This window comes from Corylus avellana, chromosome 8, assembly GCF_965113065.1.
Source record: "Corylus avellana chromosome 8, dhCorAvel1.hap1.2, whole genome shotgun sequence".
NCBI lineage: Eukaryota > Viridiplantae > Streptophyta > Magnoliopsida > Fagales > Betulaceae > Corylus > Corylus avellana.
Window position 1 is genome coordinate 6,167,383 of NC_142497.1, and position 13,058 is coordinate 6,180,440.

A 13,058-nucleotide genomic window follows, 5' to 3' on the forward strand; every position below is an offset into this window, starting at 1 on the left:
ATCAGCAGGCTTCTCTTGCCGCTCTTCCACCGCCAACACTATTGTTTATACAATTTTTATTTTTTATTGTTTTTCCACTCGTATTGTTTTTTGTTTTTCCCTTTTTTTCTTCTTCTTTATTTCCATGTGTTTCTTGCTGTTTTGTTTGGGTTTTGTGGATTTTAGTCTCTCTTTGTTCTTAAGGTTCTTTGTTGTGGAGACTAGTACTACCAGAGATAGTACTCCATTCTCTTCGGTTCTTGAGAGTGTCTTTCTTACGTTAACTTCCTTCCTATGGTTAGAGGAGTTATGTGGCGGCGGTGTAGATGGGTTTGGACATCTTAAGGTTCTTTTACCTGTAATTAGGGTTGGTGAACCTCTTAAGGTTCGTAACTCTTCCTATACTCTTTTTTCTTTAGTAATAGTTTTGTGCAGTCCTTTGGAGAGGACCGAGTCATTTGTTTGGCTCATTTCCTACTTTGATCTGTTTTCTTGCAATATTGATTTTTGTTTTTGGGTTTGTTGTAAGGAAGCTCACCCATTTTCAATATTTCGATCAATTGTAGCCCTTTCTCTACTTGATTAGAAAGAAAAAAGAATAAGAGATTTTATTGCATTTTTTGAATGTGGGCGCAGTAACCGTCCAACACTACTTGACCACATGCAGAATAGATTTTTTTTTTTTTTACATGTATTCAAAAACTAATTAGTAACATGAATGCTGCCAATTATTCTGACGCAAGCACTCACCAAAATGTAGCTTGAATTAATTTGGGCTTCGTTCATTTCGACGTAAAATATTTTTTATCAGAAAATATTCTTGAAAATGATTTCATTGAAAATATTTCTTAGTGTTTGGCTTGAACAGAAAATCACAATTTTTTTTAATATATATATATATATATATATATATTTTTTTTTTCAGTCAATCATATTAAAATTTAAATTACAATAATGTCCCAACCAGGTCCCGACATTGACATGGTTGGGTACTGCGAGTCCCGACCGGGTTCGACGAGGTTTCAATCGGGTCCCAATGGTGCCCTGACTAGGTCCCGACGAAGTTCCAATGGCAGCTTGGACGGATCCTAGAGAATCCTTATCATGTTCCCACTGGGGTCCCGATCGGGTTCCGGCAATGTCCCAACCTGGTCTCGGCAAAGTTCGAGCGGCTGCTCGGCTAAATCCCAAAAAGTTTCCAGCAGGGTCCTGACGGTGTCCCAGCGAGGGACCAATTGGGTCTCGGCTGTGTCCTAGTTGGGTCTCAGCAGGTCCCAACCATGTTCCGAGGAGTCCTGATGACGTCCTAGTGGGGTCCTTGCAACATTTTGGTTAGATCTGTCGAATTAAGAATAAAATGCTCAAACTCAAAAAATAATTTATGATTTAAAAAAAAAAATGAAAATCATTTTACAGAAATTAAAGAGTTTTTTAATATTTTTTGTTGACTATTATTTTTGGTCGCACCTAACACCTAAAAATACATAAAATATTTTTCAAAAATCATTTTTCAACCAAACATACTAAGAGCCTTAAGAAGTTCGTTCCTCTCATTTATAAAGCTTTCTCAACTTATGGGGATTTATAATTAGACCAGAGTGTCGTGGATATTGGTGCATGTTTGTCAACCATCTGTCCACAATACGAAAAAGACAGAAGAGTGCCGAAGTTAATTGGAATTTTCGAAACAATTAACAGTTTTTTTATTTTATTTTTTATTTTTATTTTTAATTTAATTTAATTTATTTTTTATTTTTTTATTTCTTTCCTGAACTCTCTCAAACAAAGGATTGCAATCATTTTGTAATGTGGACACATGAACGATTTGAAAGAAAACATAATCAAATGAATATATAAAACAATAGCAGAATAAAATAAAATAAACATAAAGATTTTACATAATTCCGTCTATAAGATAATAAAATTTTTAAAGCTACATTATACTCTTATTTAATTGATAATTTTACAATACAAAAGACTCATATTTATAAGAGAATTGAGATAACTATTTATCAAACCTAATTTCAATTAATCCTATAAAATATAAGTTGTCCAACAACATTCTCTAGAAAATTGGTCATTTTTCTTGGAACATGCAGTGACGACTTCTCAACCGATCATCTTTGTTTGGTTGGTAATTAGTGTGTGTTAGAGGAATCCAAGAATGAAGGTTTAAAGGTTGGTGTCCAACCAATTATTACAGCCCTCTTTAAATTCCCACCTCCCTAACACACTAGTGTTGATATAAGATTATATATAATTATAATTATAATGGGGATTTCAAGATCTTTCTTGGCTTCCTTTCTTCTTGTATTTCTTGGAGTATTTGTGGCTGATGCGCAGTATGATCCTACAATGTTCTTAATTATTTGGGGACTCTGTCTTTGATGTCGGTAACAATAATCACCTCTTCACCCTTATCAAATCAAACTTCCGCTCCTTATGGAAGAGACTTCACGACTAAATAACCATCATGGTTATTTAGTCATGAAGTCTCTTCCATATACAGCGAAGTACGCAATGGAAAGCGTGGCGAATCTGTGTGAGCCTCTACTACAACTCCGTTTGGTACGATTGAAAAGTGTGGTTAAATTGGGGTTCAACAAGGTTTCAATCCGGTCCCGATGGTGTCTTGACCAGGTCCCGACGAAGTTCCAATGGTGGCTTGGTCGAATCCTAGAGAATCCCAATCGTGTTCCCATTGGGGTCTAGTTCAAGTTCCGGCAATGTTCCAACTAGGTCTCGGCAAAGTGCGAGAGGCGACTCGGCTAAATCCCAACAAGTTCCCAGCTGGGTCCTAACGGTGTCCTTGCGAGGTACCGATTGGGTCTCGGCTGTGTCCTAGTTAGGTCTCGGCAGGTCCCAACCAAGTTCCGAGGAGTCCTGATGACGTCCTAGGAGGTTCCTTGCGACATTCCAGGTTTGTCGAATTAAGAATAAAATGCTCAAACTTGAAAAATAATTTACGATTTAAAAAAAAATAAAAATCATTTTACAGAAATTAACGAGTTGTTTAGTATTTTAGTTGACTATTATTTTTGGTCGCACCTAACACCCAAAAATAAATAAAATATTTCTCAAAACTCATTTTTCACCCAAACATACTAAGAGCCTTAAGAAGTTCGTTCCTCTCATTTATAAAGCTTTCTCAACTTATGGGGATTAATTAGACCAGAGTATCGTGGATATTGATGCATGTTCATCAACCATCTGTCCACACTACAAAAAAGAAAGAAGAGGGCCAAAGTTAATTGAAATTTTCTAAACAATTAACAGTTTTTTTTCTTTTTTTTTTTCCTGAACTCTCTGAAACAAAGGATTGCAATCATTGTGTAATGTGGACACATGAACAATTTAAAAGAAAACATAATCAAATGAATATATAAAACAATAGCAGAGTAAAATAAAATAAACATAAAGATTTTACATAATTCCGTCTATAACATAATAAAATTTTAAAAGCTACATTATACTCTTATTAAATTGATAATTTTACAATATAAAAGACTCGTATTTATACAAGAATTGAGATAATTAGTTATCAAACCTAATTTCAATTAATCCTACAAAATATAAGTTGTCCAACAACATGCTCTAGAAAATTGGTCATGTTTCTTGGAACATGCAGTAACTTCTCAACCAACCATCTTTGTTTGCTTGGTGATTAGTGTGTGTTTGGTGATCTTGGGTTCCTCAAACTCACACTAATCACCAAGTAAACAAAGATGGTTGGTTGAGAAGTCACTGCATGTTTCAAGAAACATGACAAATTTTCTAGAAAATGTTGTTGGACAACTTATAATTTATAGGATTAATTGAAATTAGGTTTGATAACTATTTGTCTCAATTATTTTATAAATAGGACTCTTTTGTATTGTAAAATTATCAATTAAATAAGAGTATAATGTAACTTTTAAAATTTTATTATGTTATAGACGGAATTATGTAAAATCTTTATGTTTATTTTATTTTATTCTGCTATTGTTTTATATATTCATTTGATTATGTTTTCTTTCAAATCGTTCATGTGTACATTAAAAAATGATTGCAATCCTTTGTTTGAGAGACTTCAGGAAAGAAATGAAAAAAAAAAAAGATAAAGAAAAAAAGAAAAAAAACTGTTAATTGTTTAGAAAATTCCAATTAACTTCGGCCATCTTCTTTCTTTTTTTGTAGTGTGGATAGATGGTTGATGAACCTGCATCGATATCCACGATACTCTGGTCTAATTAATCCCCATAAGTTGAGAAAGCTTTATAAATGAGAGAAACGAACTTCTTAAGGCTCTTCGAGCCTGTTTGGGTCTGCGGTTGCAGACGCAAAACGCACGTTTGGAGCATCAAAAGCTCGTTTTAGCCAAAATACGGTCGTTTGGTAAAATGGTAGTAAAAGAGCTTTTGAAGTTTCAAACGTTGAAACTCACGTTTGAGTGTAAGGTAGATCGAATGATCATGATCGTTGGATTTACGTTAGATCGTTGGATTTACGTTAGAAGCATTCTATGGTTAAGATAAACCACTAGATCGAATGATCACGATCGTCCAAAACTGAAAGGTCATGAATTGATCATTGCAATCTAAGTTCCAAGTGCGCCATCAAGGAACCCTACAACTCACTGCCACGCACGCACTTTGTGCACCCAAGCATTGCTTTAAAGCAAATGCTTAATGTGTGTTGGGCCTTATAAATGTTAACTTGACTTTCTATTTTTTCAATGTGAAATTCTCTTCTTTGAAGGCTCTTACCCAATTAATCATATTTAAAAAAACATGCACATTTTTTTTGTGAAAAAAAAAACACTTGCATTCGTACATGTTTAAGGAACACAATCGAATTTGAGAAAAACATATTCTATTTGTAAATTATTCATTCTTTTTTGAATATATTTCACAGTGTTTGGCTTGGACGGAAAATCACAATTTTTTTTAATATATTTTTTTTAATAAATCATATTAAAATTTAAATTACAATAATGTGCCAACCGGGTCCCGACATTGACCTGGTCGGGTCCTGTAAGTCCCGACCGGGTTTGACGAGGTTTCAATCCGATCTCGATGGTGTCCCGACCAGGTCCTGATGAAGTTCTAATGGTGGCTTGGCCGGATGCTAGAGAATCCCAATCTTGTTCCCATTGGGGGTCTCAATCGGGTTCCAACAATGTCCCAACTAGGTCTCGGCAAAGTGCGAGTGGCGACTCGGCTAAATCCCAACAAGTTCCCGGCGGGGTCCTGACGGTGCCCCAGCTAGGTACCAATTGGGTGTCGGCTGTGACCTAGTTGGGTCTCGGCAGGTCCCAACCAAGTTTCGAGGAGTCCCGACGACGTCCTAGCAGGGTCCTTGCGACATTTCGGTTAGGTTTGTCGAAATAAGAATAAAATGCTCAAACTCGAAAAATAATTTACAATTTTTAAAAAAATTAAAATCATTTTACGGAAATTAAAGAGTCTTTTAATATTTTTGATGACTATTATTTTTGGTCGCACCTAACACCTTAAAATACATAAAATATTTTTCAAAAATCATTTTTCACCCAAACATACTAAGAGCCTTAAGAAGTTTGTTTCTTTCATTTATAAATCTTTCTCAACTTATGGGGATTAATTAGACCAGAGTATTGTGGATATTGATGCATGTTCGTCAACCATCTGCCCACAATACAAAAAAGACAGAAGAGGGCCGAAGTTAATTGGAATTTTCTAAACAATTATTTATTTTTATTTTTTTCATTTCTTTCCTGAACTCTCTCAAACAAAAGATTGCAATCATTTTGTAATGTGGACACATGAACGATTTGAAAGAAGACATAATCAAATGAATATATAAAACAATAGCAGAATAAAATAAAATAAACATAAAGATTTTACATAATTCCGTCTATAACATAATAAAATTTTAAAAGCTACATTATACTCTTATTTAATTGATAATTTTACAATACAAAAGACTCATATTTATAAGAGAATTGAGATAACTAGTTATCAAACCTAATTTCAATTAATCCTATAAAATATAAGTTGTCCAACAACATTCTCTAGAAAATTGGTCATGTTTCTTGAAATAGTGACTTAATTCCCAACCGACCTTCTTTGTTTGGTTGGTGATTAATGTGTGTTTTAGGAACCTAAGATCAAAGGTTGAAAGGTTGGTGTCCAACCTGTTATTACAACCATCTTTAAATTCTCACCTCCCTAACACACTAGTGTTGATATATATAAGATTATATATAATTATAATTATAATGGGGATTTCAAGATCTTTCTTGGCTTCCTTTCTTCTTGTGTTTCTTGGGGTGTTTGTGGCTAAGGGGCGGTATGATCCTGAATTTGAGGACTCTGGCTTTGATGTTGGTAACAATAATCACCTCTTCACCCTTATGAAATCAAACTTCCGCTCCTTATGGAAGAGACTTCACGACTAAATAACCATGGTCATGGTTATTTAGTCGGAAAGTTGCTTCCATAAGGTGGGAAATTTGATTTTATAAGAGTGAATGAGTTACTATTGTTGTCTGGGAGTTTGATTTTATATGAGTGAATAACTGGGAGGAGAGATTGTTGTCTGTTGCCAATCTCTCTTTTGCCAATATCCCAGTTAACAGAGTACAACTGCATTGCTTCTTCTCCTCGCAATTCTGTCTCAAACCCCCTATGGCAAACTGTATGTAATTTGTCAGCAAGAATCTACATTTCAGTTCTTGAACCAGTGTGTTTCAGCAACAAAATTTTCTATGATCTTTGCTTTTGTTTTATGAATATTTTAAGCTCTGTGTAAAAAAAATAGAACTATTTCTTTATTGTAATGATCATACTAACCATGGTTTGTTTCTTCACCTTCACTGCAGCATCAAACTTGTCGAAATTGACTGCAGACTATGGTCTCTTTGCATGGTTGGGTGTTTTCCTAGCAAGTGCGGGGCTCATTATGTTTTATAGGTGTAGTAGGTATGTTATTGGTAGAAAGTGAAAGACTTGGATCTATGTATACTGGCTGCATCAGGTTGAATTTTATATCGGTGGTCAATACTCGTTTCTTTTTTCCTTTTAGTTCCTAGCTCCCTTCTTCACTCGACATCTATAAGTTCCTATTCTCATTTACGCTTACTTTTAGAACTTGATGCCTCTCTCTATTTATTTTCTTCAAGTTTTATCTTTCAGCCAATTGTGTTTTTTTGGGTCAATGAACATGGCAATCAGTTGTCCATTGTCTCACTTTTTTCTTCTTCTTATGATTGGTATTATCTCTGTGATGGCAACTATTGTGAAAATTTTAAATACTTATAAGTGTATGAATCGTTTGCAATATTGGGATGCAAGTGCGAGGTCGATCCCACAGGGGGAGAGAGACGTGGAAAGAGAGAATCGAGCGAAAAAAAAAAAAAAAAAAGAAGAAGAAAAAGTTAAAACGTTATTGTATAATTTGGTAAATGTTAATTCCTCAATATAATTTGATTTGTATTTATTGTATAATTTGATTTTTATTTATTTGTTTCCTTATTTGATTTGAACATTAATAATAGTTGATCTATTAAGGAATTTATATATTGTATATATTGTATATATTTAAACCGGTGGCTATGCACTGATTGGTGCAATAAAATTTTAAAAGGACGCTTGTCGCAATTCTAAACTACCTCTAAAGAGTGATCGGCTATTATATATATATATAGTCATTAAATTTGACCGTCAATTCTTAATAAACACTTAATTATGATCGTTATATTAAAAATATTATCGACGACTATTTAAGAGAAAAAACAAACTTTACACCCTCAAAATCTTTCCCCATTTTTAATTTGACCTATAATGTTTAAAAATTGGCAATATATCCCATCAAAGCATCAAATTCCCAATCCGACCCCCATTCGTTAGCAATTTTCATCTAATTTGACGGAAAATTGCTCACATCTTGAGCATGTGCATTTTTTTTGTCTAAACTTTTCAAAATTGCCCCTAATTAAATAAACAAATATTAGATTAAAAAATAAATTTTGGGGGTGACCAAATGGGCCAAATGGGGATGGCCGAAACCCCCCCAAACCTTTTGGGCAGCGCCGAGCCACCCTCAAATGGCCAAAGGAGGTGGCTCGGCCACCCCCAAATGGCCTAAGGGGGTGGGTACGGTCTCCCCCGATTTTTTTGCTTTTTAATTTTCAATTTTTAAACTTTTTTTTGTTTTTGTTATTCAAAAATATAGGGACAATTAGGTCTTTTCAATAATTTCCGTAAGAGAAAACGGAAATTATTGATTGATGGGTCACACTGCGAGTTTTTGATACTTTGTTGGAGTACATTGCCAATTTGTAAATATTGGAGACCAAATTGCAAATTGATTGAAATTTTGGGAGGTAAAGTGTATTTTTCCCATTACTTTATTATAACTGTTAGATCATAATTTTTAGTAACGATATGTTAGATCAAACTTAATTTGATCTCACAATTGACTTTGCTAATTGCCCAGTAAATCAAACCGTTGGATTTACGTTAGAAGCATTCTATGGTTAAGATAAACCACTAGATCGAATGATCACGATCGTCCAAAACTGAAATGTCATGAATTGATCATTGCAATCTAAGTTCCAAGTGCGCCATCAAGGAACCCTACAACTCACTACCACGCACGCACTTTGTGCACACAAGCATTGCTTTAAAGCAAATGCTTAATGTGTGTTGGGCCTTATAAATGTTAACTTGACTTTCTATTTTTTCAATGTGAAATTCACTTCTTTGAAGGCTCTTTAATAGCTTCAATTTATTACATTCCAAACAGCAATATATATATATATATATATATATATATATATATATATATATATATATATATATATAGACACACACACACACAACTTTTTTTTTTTTGTTGCTAAAGGAAGACTTTATTGATAATCACGAATCAGGAATACAAAACACTCCTTCAAGACAAAATCTAATCAGCATTCTAAAACACCATCCTATTCCATAACAATCAAATTTCTCCCAGATGGAATGTAGGCCGTGATATGCGCCACCCGAAGGTTACCCAACACCATGACCCCCATCAGGTTCTTCGAAATCTGAAAGGGAACTGGCGAGTCTGGCATTTGCCTATGAGAAATCTAGGACAACAATATTGGCCTGTTGAATCAGTGCATCCGGATGAAGAAAAAGACCTCCATGGACAAGCTCATTTCTCCTATGCCACACTCTCCGTGCTATCCCTGCAACAAACATAGTTCTTCTTCTCCGCAGCTCTTGAATAATTCCTCCATCACCTGTGCAAAAGTTGGACCGCCTAGGGAGCTTTTTTGGAATTTTTTCAAGCTAGCACTCCAGACATCCCTCGCCGATGGGCAATCCCACAAGATGTGGAAGTTGGTCTCATCTTCTCTCCCACACACTGGACACAGCGCATCTCCTACGATCTTCCTTCGACATAAATTCACTTTGGTTGGCAGGATCTCATGATAAGCTCTCCAAAGAAAGTTCTTCTCCATGTTGGGGATTTTTAGACCCTATAAGATACCCCACAGCTTCTTGAAAAATGCGGTATGGGAGCTGCTCGCCTGCTCCTGTGTTTCCTTCCGCATGGCCACATGGTAAGCACTTTTTACGCTGAATAGACCATTAGGACTTTCCCTCCAGATGATTGCATCAGTGCAGTGTAATCTAACGGGAATAGACAGAATGGCCTCAACCTCTCCCGGGAAAAACACCCTCTCAAGCAACCCTTTGTTCCACCCTTGAAGATCTCTATCAATGAGTTCTGCAACCTTTGCTCTCGGCTCAAGAATCTGAGGGGTGGATTGGATAGAGAAGGTGGTTGGACGAGGGAACCATCTATCTCCCCAAATCTTCGTATTTTCTCCATTGCCAATCCGCCAAAAAAGGCCCTCTCTCAACAGGTCACATGCACCTAAAATGCTCGTCCAGGCATAGGATGGTTTGTACCCCACTTTTGTCTCAAGAATAGAACTATGAGCATAATATTTTGCCGACAAGATGCGAGCGACTAGACTATCCGGCTCTCGCCATAACCGCGAACAGTGTTTGGCAAGGAAAGCCTTGTTAAAGCATCTAAAATCCCGAAACCCCATCCCGAATTTAGACTTAGGGAAACCCATCTTATACCAACTCATCCAATGTATGCTTGACGCGCCCCACCAAAACTGTTGCATAAGAGAGTTAAGCTGGGAACATAATGAATCAGGGAGCCTAAATACGCTCATACAGTAGGTTGGAATTGCTTGTATTACTGCCTTGAGTAAAATTTCCCGCCCTGCCTGGGATAAAAGTTTGAGTTTCCAGTCTTGCAATTTTTTCCACACCCTATCGATAATCCCCTTAAATTCTTTAGTCCAGGACTTGCCCACCAAGGCTGGCAAACCTAGATAGGTATCATATTTCTGGGAGCTTGGAATTCCTGCCACCTAAAGAATTTTCTGTCTCATATCTCCAGGAGTATTGTGGCTGAAAAAAATGGCTGTCTTGGAATGATTCAGTTTTTGTCCTGAGGCTCGTTCGTAGCTGTGGAGAAGGCTAGAAATGCGAGTCCAGTGACCCAAATTTGCTTTACAAAATAGTAAACTGTCGTCAGCAAAAAATAAATGATTTAGACGAGGCCCCCTTTTAGAAGTAGGCACCCCTTCTAGACCACCCTCTCTATCCGCCTTTAACAGTAACGAACTTAAAGACTCAGCATAGATCAGAAATAAATAAGGAGATAGAGGGTCGCCTTGTCTGATTCCCCGGGTTGGCAAAATCCTACCCGAAGGTACCCCATTAACCAGAATTGCATAGTTTGCTGAAGAGACGCACATCATGACAAGTTTTATCCACAGGGGTGTGAAACCTATTCTTCCCATAACCGCCTCCAAGAATCCCCATTCCACCCTGTCATAAGCCTTGCTCATATCTATTTTAACTGCCATGTAGCCCTTCTTACCCCGCATTCGGGTTGGCATGGTATGAAGGGTTTTATACGCAGCCAAAATATTGTCTGAGATCAGGCGTCCAGGGATAAAAGCACTCTGATACTGTGAAATAAGACTAGGTAAAATCCCTTTTAACCGATTAGCCAAAACCTTCGTCAAAATCTTGTACAGGACATTACACAAGCTAATCGGTCTAAATTCCTAGACACAAGTGGGGTTTAATGTCTTAGAAATAAGGGCTATATACGTGGCATTTACTGAGCTATCCAAAAAAGCATTATTGAGAGAGAAAAGAAGAGATTTGCAAACCTCAGGGCCCACAATGTCCCAATTCTTTTGATAAAAGCCAGCATTGAAGCCATCAGGACCTGGAGCTTCTAAGGGGGCCATTTGGAAAAGAGCCTCCTTAATCTCGTCCTCCCCAAACGGTTTCATTTGCGACTCGTTCATTGATTCCGTCACCCTCTCCTCTACCGCCTCCAAACATCCGTCATAATGTGCAGTACCCCTCGTGGCAAATAACTTTGCAAAATAATTTTCAAAGGCTCGTTTAAGTTCCTCCTAAGTCTTCCATAATTCTCCTCTTTCGTCCTGGATTTGATGGATTTTATTTACCTTCCGTCGGTGGTTCGCGCAAGCATGGAAAAATTTGGAGTTGCAATCCCCAAATTTGAGCCAATCCATTTTTGCGCGCTGTTTCCACTTCAAATTCTCTTGCTCCAGCTGGATTTTCAACTCCTTTTGGATTGCAATTGTTTGTCCACCATCCGGATCATTTTCTCCACCTTGAAGGTCAGCCAGTTTTCTGCATTGCTCCCCAAATATTTTGTTCGGCTTGCTTACTTCCTCCCGTTGCCATCTCAACAAGGACCATTTTACAAGCTTCCATCTTTCTCGTCAAAGTGAGCCACGCGTCTGTGTGGTTGAGATTCCCTTTCCACGAGTCTTCTATTATTTCACGACAGCGGCCATTTAACTCCCAACCTGCCCCAACGAGTCTTCTATTTTTTTGTTTTTGTTTTTCAAAAATATAGGGACAATTAGGTCTTTTCAATAATTTCCGTAAGGAAAAACGGAAATTATTGATTGATAGGTCACATTGCGAGTTTCTGATACTTTGTTGGAGTACATTGCCAATTTGTAAACATTGGAAACCTAATTGCAAATTGATTGAAATTTTGGGAGGTAAAATGTATTTTTCCCATTACTTAATTATAACTATTAGATCATAATTTTTAGTAACGATATGTTAGATCAAACTTAATTTGATCTCACAATTGACTTTGCTAATTGTCCAGTAAATTAGACCGTTGGATTTACGTTAGAAGCATTATATGGTTAAGATAAACCACTAGATCGAATGATCACGATCGTCCAAAACTGAAATGTCATGAACTGATCATTGCAATCTTAGTAGAAGTGCGCCATCAAGGAACCCTACAATTCACTGCCACGCACGCACTTTGTGCACCCAAGCATTGCTTTAAAGCAAATGCTTAATGTGTGTTGGGCCTTATAAATGTTAACTTGACTTTCTATTTTTTCAATGTGAAATTCTCTTCTTTGAAGGCTTTTTAATAGCTTCAATTTACTACATTCCAAACAACAATATATATATATACACACACACACACACACAATTACAATGACTCTATTAATCATATTTAAAAAAACATGCACATGCTTTTTGAGAAAGAAAAAGAAAGAAAGAAAACACATGCATTTCGTACATGTTTAAGGAACACAATCGAATTTGAGAAAAACATATTCTGTTTGTAAATTATTTATTCTTTTTTGAAAATATTTCTCGGTGTTTGGCTTGGACGGAAAATCAGATTTTTTTTTAATATATATATATTTTTTTCATTCAATCATATTAAAATTTAAATTACAATAATGTCCCAACCGAGTCTCGACATTGACCTTGTCGAGTCCTGCGAGTCCCGATCGGGTTTGACGAGGTTTCAATCCGACCCCGATGGTGTCCCGACCAAGTCCCGACTAAATTCTAATTGTGGCTTGGCCGGATGCTAGAGAATCCCAATCGTGTTCCCACTGGGGGTCTCGATCGGGTTCCGAGAATGTCCCAACTAGGTCTCGGCAAAGTGCGAGTGGCGACTCGGCTAAATCCCAACAAGTTCCCGGCGGGGTCCTGACGGTGTCCCAGCGAGGT